This window comes from Rhodnius prolixus, unplaced genomic scaffold, assembly GCF_049639745.1.
Source record: "Rhodnius prolixus isolate KJV_2025 unplaced genomic scaffold, Rpr scaffold_11, whole genome shotgun sequence".
In the NCBI taxonomy this organism is placed as follows: Eukaryota; Metazoa; Arthropoda; class Insecta; order Hemiptera; family Reduviidae; genus Rhodnius; species Rhodnius prolixus.
The window spans coordinates 11,943,231-11,957,302 of record NW_027411625.1 but is presented as its reverse complement, the minus strand read 5'-3'; the positions used below and the strand labels follow the sequence as shown (position 1 = coordinate 11,957,302).

The 14,072-nt window shown below is 30.4% G+C and overlaps 1 protein-coding gene across 1 annotated transcript in view; it reads right to left on the bottom strand.

Moving 5' to 3' along the window:
* The window catches only part of LOC141459342 (carbohydrate sulfotransferase 11), a 73,865-nt gene that overhangs the window by 57,020 nt on the left and 2,773 nt on the right, over positions 1-14,072 (bottom strand). The window lies entirely within an intron of this gene.

Here is a 14,072-nt window from a genome sequence, read left to right as displayed (position 1 = left end):
TCATCTTTGCACAAAATTTCAATCTCTTATATCTTGTTTAGTCATTATCAGAATCCGATGTAGTGTTTACTGAAATGTAGAAAAAAGATAGCTGTAAAACTAGTATAAATTGTTTTTTTCTACGTTTTCGAATTCGTTCAAAATTCGAACTTCAATATCTCTTTTCGTACCGTTCCGATTTGATTGATTCCTTCATCGAATTGTAGAGAATATTTAGCTCAATAACTGGTATAAATTGAATTGTTCTAGTGATAACACGTTAAAAGGTATACTAGGGTAAATTTTTTTTAGTTTTCATCTTTGTACAAAATATCAATCTCTTATATCTTGTTTAGTCTTTATCAGAATTCGATGAATTGTTTACCGAAATGTAGAGAAAAGAAAGCTGTAAATCTGGTATAAACTGCTTCTTTTTGACAACATTATTAACTATGATATGGAAGGGTAAATTTCGGACGTTATCGATCTAGGTTTTCGAATTCGTTCAAAATTCGAACTTTCATATCTCTTTTTGTACTGTTCCGATTTGATTGATTCCTTCACCGAATTGTAGAGAATACAGAGCTCAATAACTGGTATAAATTGCATTGTTCGAGTGATAACACGTAAAAAGGTATAGTAGGTTAAAATTTCTTAGTTTTCATCTTTGTACAAAACTTCAATCTCTTATATCTTGTTTAGACTTTATCAGAATTCGATGAATTGTTTATCGAAATGTAGAGAAAAGAAAGCTGTATCACAGGTATAAATTGTTTCTTTCTAAAAACAATATTAACTATGATATGGAAGGGTAATTCCAGACGTTATCGATATAGGTTTTCGAATTCGTTCAACATTCGAACTTTAATATCTCTTTTCGTACTGTTCCGATTTGATTGAATTCTTCACCGAATTGTAGAGAATACATAGCTCATTTTCTGGTATAAATTGCATTGTTCTAGTGATAACACATAAAATGGCATACCAGGGTAAACATTTTTAGTATTCATCTTTGCACAAAATTTCAATCTCTTATATCTTGTTTAGTCTTTATCAGAATCCGATGTAGTGTTTACTGAAATGTAGAAATAAGATAGCTGTAAAACTGGTATAAATTGTTTCTTTCTACGTTTTCGAATTCGTTCAAAATTCGAACTTTAATATCTCTTTTTGTACTGTTCCGATTTGATTGATTCCTTCACCGAATTGTAGAGAATACATAGCTCAATTACTGGTATAAATTGCATTAATCGAATGATAACACGTAAAAAGGTAAAGTAGGGTAAATTTTCTTAGTTTTCATCTTTGTACAAAACTTCAATCTCTTATATCTTGTTTAGTCTTTATCAGAATTCGATGAATTGTTTACCGAAATGTAGAGAAAAGAAAGCTGTAAAACTGGTATAAACTGCTTCTTTCTGACAACATTATTAACTAGATATGGAAGGGTAAACTTAGGACGTTATCGATCTAGGTTTTCAAATTCGTTCAAAATTCGAACATTAATATCTCTTTTTGTACTGTTCCGATTTGATTGATTCCTTCACCGAATAGTAGAGAAAAGAAAGCTGTATCACAGGTATAAATTGTTTCTTTCTAAAAACAATATTAACTATGATATGGAAGGGTAAATTCCAGACTTCCAGTTTATACCAGTTGTTCGAGTGATAACACGTAAAAAGGTATAGTAGGGTAAAATTTCTTAGTCTTTATCTTTGTACAAAACTTCAATCTCTTATATCTTGTTTAGTCTTTATCAGAATTGGATGAATTGTTTACCGAAATGTAGAGAAAAGAATGCTGTAAAACTGGTATAAACTGCTTCTTTCTGACAACAGTATTAACTAGATATGGAAGGGTAAACTTAGGACGTTATCGATCTAGGTTTTCGAATTCGTTCAAAATTCGAACTTTCATATCTCTTTTTGTACTGTTCCGATTTGATTGATTCCTTCACCGAATTGTAGAGAATACATAGCTCATTTTCTGGTATAAATTGCATTGTTCTAGTGATAACACAAAAAAAGGCATACCAGGGTAAACATTTTTGTATTCATCTTTGCACAAAATTTCAATCTCTTATATCTTGTTTAGTCTTTATCAGAATCCGATGTAGTGTTTACTGAAATGTAGAAAAAAGATAGCTGTAAAACTAGTATAAATTGTTTTTTTCTACGTTTTCGAATTCGTTCAAAATTCGAACTTTAATATTACTTTTCGTACTATTCCGATTTGGTTGATTCCTTCACCGAATTGTAGAGAATATTTAGCTCAATAATTTGTATAAATTGCATTGTTCTGGTGATAACACGTAAAAAGGTATACAAGGGTAAAATTTCTTAGTTTTCATCTTTGTACAAACCTTCAATCTCATATATCTTGTTTAGTCTTTATCAGAATTCGATGAATTGTTTACCGAAATGTAGAGAAAAGAAAGCTGTAAAACTGGTATAAACTGCTTCTTTCTGACAACATTATTAACTATTATATGAAAGGGTAAACTTAGGACGTTATCGATCTAGGTTTTCGAATTCGTTCAAAATTCGAACTTTCGTATCTCTTTTTGTACTGTTCCGATTTGATTGATTCCTTCACCGAATTGTAGAGAATACATAGCTCAATTACTGGTATAAATTGCATTAATCGAGTGATAACACGTAAAAAGGTAAAGTAGGGTAAAATTTCTTAGTTTTCATCTTTGTACAAAAGTTCAATCTCTTATATCTTGTTTAGTCTTTATCAGAATACGATGAATTGTTTACCGAAATGTAGAGAAAAGAAAGCTGTATCACTGGTATAAATTGTTTCTTTCTAAAAACAATATTAACTATGATATGGAAGGGTAAATTCCAGACGTTATCGATATAGGTTTTCGAATTCGTTCAACATTCGAACTTTAATATCTCTTTTCGTACTGTTCCGATTTGATTGATTTCTTCACCGAATTGTAGAGAATACATAGCTCAATAACTGGTATAAATTGCATTGTTCTAGTGATAACACATAAAAAGGCATACCAGGGTAAACATTTTTAGTATTCATCTTTGCACAAAATTTCAATCTCTTATATCTTGTTTAGTCAGAATCCAATGTAGTGTTTACTGAAATGTAGAAAAAAGATAGCTGTAAAACTGGTATAAATTGTTTCTTTCTACGTTTTCGAATTCGTTCAAAATTCGAACTTTAATATCTCTTTTTGTACTGTTCCGATTTGATTGATTCCTTCACCGAATTGTAGAGAATACATAGCTCAATTACTGGTATAAATTGCATTAATCGAATGATAACACGTAAAAAGGTAACGTAGGGTAAAATTTCTTAGTTTTCATCTTTGTACAAAACTTCAATCTCTTATATCTTGTTTAGTCTTTATCAGAATTCGATGAATTGTTTACCGAAATGTAGAGAAAAGAAAGCTGTAAAACTGGTATAAACTGCTTCTTTCTGACAACATTATTAACTAGATATGGAAGGGTAAACTTAGGACGTTATCGATCTAGGTTTTCAAATTCGTTCAAAATTCGAACTTTAATATCTCTTTTTGTACTGTTCCGATTTGATTGATTCCTTCACCGAATTGTAGAGAATACATAGCTCAATAACTGGTATAAATTGCATTGTTCGAGTGATAACACGTAAAAAGGTATAGTAGGGTAAAATTTCTTAGTCTTTATCTTTGTACAAAACTTCAATCTCTTATATCTTGTTTAGTCTTTATCAGAATTGGATGAATTGTTTACCGAAATGTAGAGAAAAGAATGCTGTAAAACTGGTATAAACTGCTTCTTTCTGACAACAGTATTAACTAGATATGGAAGGGTAAACTTTGGACGTTATCGATCTAGGTTTTCAAATTGGTTCAAAATTCGAACTTTAATATCTCTTTTCGTACCGTTCCGATTTAATTGATTCCTTCATCGAATTGTAGAGAATATTTAGCTCAATAACTGGTATAAATTGAATTGTTCTAGTGATAACACGTTAAAAGGTATACTAGGGTAAAGTTTTAATCTTTGTACAAAATTTCAATCTCTTATATCTTGTTTGGTCTTTATCAGAATTCGATGAATTGTTTACCGAAATGTAGAGAAAAGAATGCTGTAAATCTGGTATAAACTGCTTCTTTTTGACAACATTATTAACTATGATATGGAAGGGTAAATTTCGGACGTTATCGATCTAGATTTTCGAATTCGTTCAAAATTCGAACTTTCATATCTCTTTTTGTACTGTTCCGATTTGATTGATTCATTCAACGAATTGTAGAGAATACATAGCTCATTTTCTGGTATAAATTGCATTGTTCTAGTGATAAAACATAAAAAGGCATACCAGGGTAAACATTTTTGTATTCATCTTTGCACAAAATTTCAATCTCTTATATCTTGTTTAGTCTTTATCAGAATCCGATGTAGTGTTTACTGAAATGTAGAAAAAAGATAGCTGTAAAACTAGTATAAATTGTTTTTTTCTACGTTTTCGAATTCGTTCAAAATTCGAACTTTAATATCACTTTTCGTACTATTCCGATTTGGTTGATTCCTTCACCGAATTGTAGAGAATATTTAGCTCAATAACTTGTATAAATTGCATTGTTCTGGTGATAACACGTAAAAAGGTATACAAGGGTAAAATTTCTTAGTTTTCATCTTTGTACAAACCTTCAATCTCATATATCTTGTTCAGTCTTTATCAGAATTCGATGAATTGTTTACCGAAATGTAGAGAAAAGAAAGCTGTAAAACTGGTATAAACTGCTTCTTTCTGACAACATTATTAACTAGATATGGAAGGGTAAACTTAGGACGTTATCGATCTAGGTTTTCAAATTCGTTCAAAATTCGAACTTTAATATCTCTTTTTGTACTGTTCCGATTTGATTGATTCCTTCACCGAATTGTAGAGAATACATAGCTCAATAACTGGTATAAATTGCATTGTTCGAGTGATAACACGTAAAAAGGTATAGTAGGGTAAAATTTCTTAGTCTTTATCTTTGTACAAAACTTCAATCTCTTATATCTTGTTTAGTCTTTATCAGAATTGGATGAATTGTTTACCGAAATGTAGAGAAAAGAATGCTGTAAAACTGGTATAAACTGCTTCTTTCTGACAACAGTATTAACTAGATATGGAAGGGTAAACTTTGGACGTTATCGATCTAGGTTTTCAAATTGGTTCAAAATTCGAACTTTAATATCTCTTTTCGTACCGTTCCGATTTAATTGATTCCTTCATCGAATTGTAGAGAATATTTAGCTCAATAACTGGTATAAATTGAATTGTTCTAGTGATAACACGTTAAAAGGTATACTAGGGTAAAGTTTTAATCTTTGTACAAAATTTCAATCTCTTATATCTTGTTTGGTCTTTATCAGAATTCGATGAATTGTTTACCGAAATGTAGAGAAAAGAATGCTGTAAATCTGGTATAAACTGCTTCTTTTTGACAACATTATTAACTATGATATGGAAGGGTAAATTTCGGACGTTATCGATCTAGATTTTCGAATTCGTTCAAAATTCGAACTTTCATATCTCTTTTTGTACTGTTCCGATTTGATTGATTCATTCAACGAATTGTAGAGAATACATAGCTCATTTTCTGGTATAAATTGCATTGTTCTAGTGATAACACATAAAAAGGCATACCAGGGTAAACATTTTTGTATTCATCTTTGCACAAAATTTCAATCTCTTATATCTTGTTTAGTCTTTATCAGAATCCGATGTAGTGTTTACTGAAATGTAGAAAAAAGATAGCTGTAAAACTAGTATAAATTGTTTTTTTCTACGTTTTCGAATTCGTTCAAAATTCGGACTTTAATATCACTTTTCGTACTATTCCGATTTGGTTGATTCCTTCACCGAATTGTAGAGAATATTTAGCTCAATAACTTGTATAAATTGCATTGTTCTGGTGATAACACGTAAAAAGGTATACAAGGGTAAAATTTCTTAGTTTTCATCTTTGTACAAACCTTCAATCTCATATATCTTGTTCAGTCTTTATCAGAATTCGATGAATTGTTTACCGAAATGTAGAGAAAAGAAAGCTGTAAAACTGGTATAACCTGCTTCTTTCTGACAACATTATTAACTATTATATGAAAGGGTAAACTTAGGACGTTATCGATCTAGGTTTTCGAATTCGTTCAAAATTCGAACTTTCATATCTCTTTTTGTACTGTTCCGATTTGATTGATTCCTTCACCGAATTGTAGAGAATACATAGCTCAATTACTGGTATAAATTGCATTAATCGAGTGATAACACGTAAAAAGGTAAAGTAGGGTAAAATTTCTTAGTTTTCATCTTTGTACAAAAGTTCAATCTCTTATATCTTGTTTAGTCTTTATCAGAATACGATGAATTGTTTACCGAAATGTAGAGAAAAGAAAGCTGTATCACTGGTATAAATTGTTTCTTTCTAAAAACAATATTAACTATGATATGGAAGGGTAAATTCCAGACGTTATCGATATAGGTTTTCGAATTCGTTCAACATTCGAACTTTAATATCTCTTTTCGTACCGTTCCGATTTAATTGATTCCTTCATCGAATTGTAGAGAATATTTAGCTCAATAACTGGTATAAATTTAATTGTTCTAGTGATAACACGTTAAAAGGTATACTAGGGTAAAGTTTTAATCTTTGTACAAAATTTCAATCTCTTATATCTTGTTTGGTCTTTATCAGAATTCGATGAATTGTTTACCGAAATGTAGAGAAAAGAATGCTGTAAATCTGGTATAAACTGCTTCTTTTTGACAACATTATTAACTATGATATGGAAGGGTAAATTTCGGACGTTATCGATCTAGATTTTCGAATTCGTTCAAAATTCGAACTTTCATATCTCTTTTTGTACTGTTCCGATTTGATTGATTCATTCAACGAATTGTAGAGAATACATAGCTCATTTTCTGGTATAAATTGCATTGTTCTAGTGATAACACATAAAAAGGCATACCAGGGTAAACATTTTTGTATTCATCTTTGCACAAAATTTCAATCTCTTATATCTTGTTTAGTCTTTATCAGAATCCGATGTAGTGTTTACTGAAATGTAGAAAAAAGATAGCTGTAAAACTAGTATAAATTGTTTTTTTCTACGTTTTCGAATTCGTTCAAAATTCGGACTTTAATATCACTTTTCGTACTATTCCGATTTGGTTGATTCCTTCACCGAATTGTAGAGAATATTTAGCTCAATAACTTGTATAAATTGCATTGTTCTGGTGATAACACGTAAAAAGGTATACAAGGGTAAAATTTCTTAGTTTTCATCTTTGTACAAACCTTCAATCTCATATATCTTGTTCAGTCTTTATCAGAATTCGATGAATTGTTTACCGAAATGTAGAGAAAAGAAAGCTGTAAAACTGGTATAAACTGCTTCTTTCTGACAACATTATTAACTATTATATGAAAGGGTAAACTTAGGACGTTATCGATCTAGGTTTTCGAATTCGTTCAAAATTCGAACTTTCATATCTCTTTTTGTACTGTTCCGATTTGATTGATTCCTTCACCGAATTGTAGAGAATACATAGCTCAATTACTGGTATAAATTGCATTAATCGAGTGATAACACGTAAAAAGGTAAAGTAGGGTAAAATTTCTTAGTTTTCATCTTTGTACAAAAGTTCAATCTCTTATATCTTGTTTAGTCTTTATCAGAATACGATGAATTGTTTACCGAAATGTAGAGAAAAGAAAGCTGTATCACTGGTATAAATTGTTTCTTTCTAAAAACAATATTAACTATGATATGGAAGGGTAAATTCCAGACGTTATCGATATAGGTTTTCGAATTCGTTCAACATTCGAACTTTAATATCTCTTTTCGTACTGTTCCGATTTGATTGATTTCTTCACCGAATTGTAGAGAATACATAGCTCAATAACTGGTATAAATTGCATTGTTCTAGTGATAACACATAAAAAGGCATACCAGGGTAAACATTTTTAGTATTCATCTTTGCACAAAATTTCAATCTCTTATATCTTGTTTAGTCAGAATCCAATGTAGTGTTTACTTCAGTAAACTATTTCAATGTAGAAAAAAGATAGCTGTAAAACTGGTATAAATTGTTTCTTTCTACGTTTTCGAATTCGTTCAAAATTCGAACTTTAATATCTCTTTTTGTACTGTTCCGATTTGATTGATTCCTTCACCGAATTGTAGAGAATACATAGCTCAATTACTGATATAAATTGCATTAATCGAATGATAACACGTAAAAAGGTAATGTAGGGTAAAATTTCTTAGTCTTTATCTTTGTACAAAACTTCAATCTCTTATATCTTGTTTAGTCTTTATCAGAATTGGATGAATTGTTTACCGAAATGTAGAGAAAAGAATGCTGTAAAACTGGTATAAACTGCTTCTTTCTGACAACAGTATTAACTAGATATGGAAGGGTAAACTTTGGACGTTATCGATCTAGGTTTTCAAATTGGTTCAAAATTCGAACTTTAATATCTCTTTTCGTACCGTTCCGATTTAATTGATTCCTTCATCGAATTGTAGAGAATATTTAGCTCAATAACTGGTATAAATTGAATTGTTCTAGTGATAACACGTTAAAAGGTATACTAGGGTAAATTTTTTTTAGTTTTCATCTTTGTACAAAATTTCAATCCCTTATATCTTGTTTAGTCTTTATCAGAATCCAATGTAGTGTTTACTGAAATGTAGAGAAAAGAAAGTTGTAACACTGGTATAAATTGCTTCTTTCTAAAAACAATATTAACTATGATATGGAAGGGTAAATTCCAGACGTTATCGATATAGGTTTTCGAATTCGTTCAACATTCGAACTTTATTATCTCTTTTTGTACTGTTCCGATTTGGTTGATTCCTTCACCGAATTGTAGAGAATATTTAGCTCAATAACTTGTATAAATTGCATTGTTCTGGTGATAACACGTAAAAAGGTATACAAGGGTAAAATTTCTTAGTTTTCATCTTTGTACAAACCTTCAATCTCATATATCTTGTTCAGTCTTTATCAGAATTCGATGAATTGTTTACCGAAATGTAGAGAAAAGAAAGCTGTAAAACTGGTATAAACTGCTTCTTTCTGACAACATTATTAACTATTATATGAAAGGGTAAACTTAGGACGTTATCGATCTAGGTTTTCGAATTCGTTCAAAATTCGAACTTTCATATCTCTTTTTGTACTGTTCCGATTTGATTGATTCCTTCACCGAATTGTAGAGAATACATAGCTCAATTACTGGTATAAATTGCATTAATCGAGTGATAACACGTAAAAAGGTAAAGTAGGGTAAAATTTCTTAGTTTTCATCTTTGTACAAAAGTTCAATCTCTTATATCTTGTTTAGTCTTTATCAGAATACGATGAATTGTTTACCGAAATGTAGAGAAAAGAAAGCTGTATCACTGGTATAAATTGTTTCTTTCTAAAAACAATATTAACTATGATATGGAAGGGTAAATTCCAGACGTTATCGATATAGGTTTTCGAATTCGTTCAACATTCGAACTTTAATATCTCTTTTCGTACTGTTCCGATTTGATTGATTTCTTCACCGAATTGTAGAGAATACATAGCTCAATAACTGGTATAAATTGCATTGTTCTAGTGATAACACATAAAAAGGCATACCAGGGTAAACATTTTTAGTATTCATCTTTGCACAAAATTTCAATCTCTTATATCTTGTTTAGTCAGAATCCAATGTAGTGTTTACTTCAGTAAACTATTTCAATGTAGAAAAAAGATAGCTGTAAAACTGGTATAAATTGTTTCTTTCTACGTTTTCGAATTCGTTCAAAATTCGAACTTTAATATCTCTTTTTGTACTGTTCCGATTTGATTGATTCCTTCACCGAATTGTAGAGAATACATAGCTCAATTACTGATATAAATTGCATTAATCGAATGATAACACGTAAAAAGGTAATGTAGGGTAAAATTTCTTAGTCTTTATCTTTGTACAAAACTTCAATCTCTTATATCTTGTTTAGTCTTTATCAGAATTGGATGAATTGTTTACCGAAATGTAGAGAAAAGAATGCTGTAAAACTGGTATAAACTGCTTCTTTCTGACAACAGTATTAACTAGATATGGAAGGGTAAACTTTGGACGTTATCGATCTAGGTTTTCAAATTGGTTCAAAATTCGAACTTTAATATCTCTTTTCGTACCGTTCCGATTTAATTGATTCCTTCATCGAATTGTAGAGAATATTTAGCTCAATAACTGGTATAAATTGAATTGTTCTAGTGATAACACGTTAAAAGGTATACTAGGGTAAATTTTTTTTAGTTTTCATCTTTGTACAAAATTTCAATCCCTTATATCTTGTTTAGTCTTTATCAGAATCCAATGTAGTGTTTACTGAAATGTAGAGAAAAGAAAGTTGTAACACTGGTATAAATTGCTTCTTTCTAAAAACAATATTAACTATGATATGGAAGGGTAAATTCCAGACGTTATCGATATAGGTTTTCGAATTCGTTCAACATTCGAACTTTATTATCTCTTTTTGTACTGTTCCGATTTGATTGATTCCTTCACCGAATTGTAGAGAATACATAGCTCAATAACTGGTATAAATTGCATTGTTCTGGTGATAACACGAAAAAGGTATACAAGGGTAAAACTTCTTAGTTTTCATCTTTGTACAAACCTTCAATCTCTTATATCTTGTTTAGTCTTTATCAGAATTCGATGAATTGTTTACCGAAATGTAGAGAAAAGAAAGCTGTAAAACTGGTATAAACTGCTTCTTTCTGACAACATTATTAACTATATATTGAAGTGTAAACTTAGGACGTTATCGATCTAGGTTTTCAAATTCGTTCAAAATTCGAACTTTAATATCTCTTTTTGTACTGTTCCGATTTGATTGATTCCTTCACCGAATTGTAGAGAATACATAGCTCAATAACTGGTATAAATTGCATTGTTCGAGTGATAACACGTAAAAAGGTATAGTAGGGTAAAATTTCTTAGTCTTTATCTTTGTACAAAACTTCAATCTCTTATATCTTGTTTAGTCTTTATCAGAATTGGATGAATTGTTTACCGAAATGTAGAGAAAAGAATGCTGTAAAACTGGTATAAACTGCTTCTTTCTGACAACAGTATTAACTAGATATGGAAGGGTAAACTTTGGACGTTATCGATCTAGGTTTTCAAATTGGTTCAAAATTCGAACTTTAATATCTCTTTTCGTACCGTTCCGATTTAATTGATTCCTTCATCGAATTGTAGAGAATATTTAGCTCAATAACTGGTATAAATTGAATTGTTCTAGTGATAACACGTAAAAAGGTATAGTAGGGTAAAATTTCTTAGTTTTCATCTTTGTACAAAACTTCAATCTCTTATATCTTGTTTAGTCTTTATCAGAATTCGATGAATTGTTTACCGAAATGTAGAGAAAAGAAAGCTGTAAAACTGGTATAAACTGCTTCTTTCTGACAACATTATTAACTATTATATGAAAGGGTAAACTTAGGACGTTATCGATCTAGGTTTTCGAATTCGTTCAAAATTCGAACTTTCATATCTCTTTTTGTACTGTTCCGATTTGATTGATTCCTTCACCGAATTGTAGAGAATACATAGCTCAATTACTGGTATAAATTGCATTGTTCTAGTGATAACACATAAAAAGGCATACCAGGGTAAACATTTTTAGTATTCATCTTTGCACAAAATTTCAATCTCTTATATCTTGTTTAGTCAGAATCCAATGTAGTGTTTACTGAAATGTAGAAAAAAGATAGCTGTAAAACTGGTATAAATTGTTTCTTTCTACGTTTTCGAATTCGTTCAAAATTCGAACTTTAATATCTCTTTTTGTACTGTTCCGATTTGATTGATTCCTTCACCGAATTGTAGAGAATACATAGCTCAATTACTGGTATAAATTGCATTAATCGAATGATAACACGTAAAAAGGTAAAGTAGGGTAAAATTTCTTAGTTTTCATCTTTGTACAAAACTTCAATCTCTTATATCTTGTTTAGTCTTTATCAGAATACGATGAATTGTTTACCGAAATGTAGAGAAAAGAAAGCTGTATCACTGGTATAAATTGTTTCTTTCTAAAAACAATATTAACTATGATATGGAAGGGTAAATTCCAGACGTTATCGATATAGGTTTTCGAATTCGTTCAACATTCGAACTTTAATATCTCTTTTCGTACTGTTCCGATTTGATTGATTTCTTCACCGAATTGTAGAGAATACATAGCTCAATAACTGGTATAAATTGCATTGTTCTAGTGATAACACATAAAAAGGCATACCAGGGTAAACATTTTTAGTATTCATCTTTGCACAAAATTTCAATCTCTTATATCTTGTTTAGTCAGAATCCAATGTAGTGTTTACTGAAATGTAGAAAAAAGATAGCTGTAAAACTGGTATAAATTGTTTCTTTCTACGTTTTCGAATTCGTTCAAAATGCGAACTTTAATATCTCTTTTTGTACTGTTCCGATTTGATTGATTCCTTCACCGAATTGTAGAGAATACATAGCTCAATTACTGGTATAAATTGCATTAATCGAATGATAACACGTAAAAAGGTAAAGTAGGGTAAAATTTCTTAGTTTTCATCTTTGTACAAAACTTCAATCTCTTATATCTTGTTTAGTCTTTATCAGAATTCGATGAATTGTTTACCGAAATGTAGAGAAATGAAAGCTGTAAAACTGGTATAAACTGCTTCTTTCTGACAACATTATTAACTAGATATGGAAGTGTAAACTTAGGACGTTATCGATCTAGGTTTTCAAATTCGTTCAAAATTCGAACTTTAATATCTCTTTTTGTACTGTTCCGATTTGATTGATTCCTTCACCGAATTGTAGAGAATACATAGCTCAATAACTGGTATAAATTGCATTGTTCGAGTGATAACACGTAAAAAGGTATAGTAGGGTAAAATTTCTTAGTCTTTATCTTTGTACAAAACTTCAATCTCTTATATCTTGTTTAGTCTTTATCAGAATTCGATGAATTGTTTACCGAAATGTAGAGAAAAGAAAGCTGTAAAACTGGTATAAACTGCTTCTTTCTGACAACATTATTAACTATATATTGAAGTGTAAACTTAGGACGTTATCGATCTAGGTTTTCAAATTCGTTCAAAATTCGAACTTTAATATCTCTTTTTGTACTGTTCCGATTTGATTGATTCCTTCACCGAATTGTAGAGAATACATAGCTCAATAACTGGTGTAAATTGCAGTGTTCTATTGATAACACGTAAAAAGGTATACAAGGGTAAAATTTCTTAGTTTTCATCTTGGTACAAAATTTAAATCACTCATATCTTGTTTAGTCTTTATCAAAATTCGATGAGAAAAGTTAGGTGTAAAACGGGTATAAACTGCTTCTTTCTGACAATTATAGTAACTAAGATATGGACGGTTAAATTTCGGACGTTATCGTTGAATTTAGGGGGACCGGAACTACAATATAAGTATTCTTTTTATATGATTTCTTCAGTGGTAGTTGCGGTTCCAATTTTTTACCAGATCAGGACATAGTGAATGTCCTGCTTGTTCTGAATGTTAAGAAAGCTTGTGGAGCAGATATGCAACTTTGCAGAATAGACAAAAAAAAAAATCTACCCAATAGGTACAAAAATCTCTTTAACAAAAACTTACAGTTAAAAAAGTTCAGTATAAGGGTTGATTAAACGCCGCTGTATTAAACTTGTATCTGCTGATACAACAGAAATAGAAATAATAGGAAAAGATAGTTCCTTATAGCTGACAATAGTACCTTTAATGAAGTTCTTCATGTTCATTGGAAATTTCTTTATCGTGATTGCCAATACTGTTTTAGCACTACGCGGAAATCATGAAAACCTGGAGAGTTTTCTCTATAAGTACAGTAATTTTTTTTTAGTTTAAGAGTAAATGATTAATGACGCCTTCCTCTTCCCATCCACAGTTATATTTAGGACTACTTAATACCTTTGTTTACTAAAAATGCGGAATAAGTGAAATAAACTTTAGCCACATTATCGTCTGTAGATAGTTGATCTGTACAATGTATTGAGGGGGCAGTCTAGTGTGCAAGGTAGTA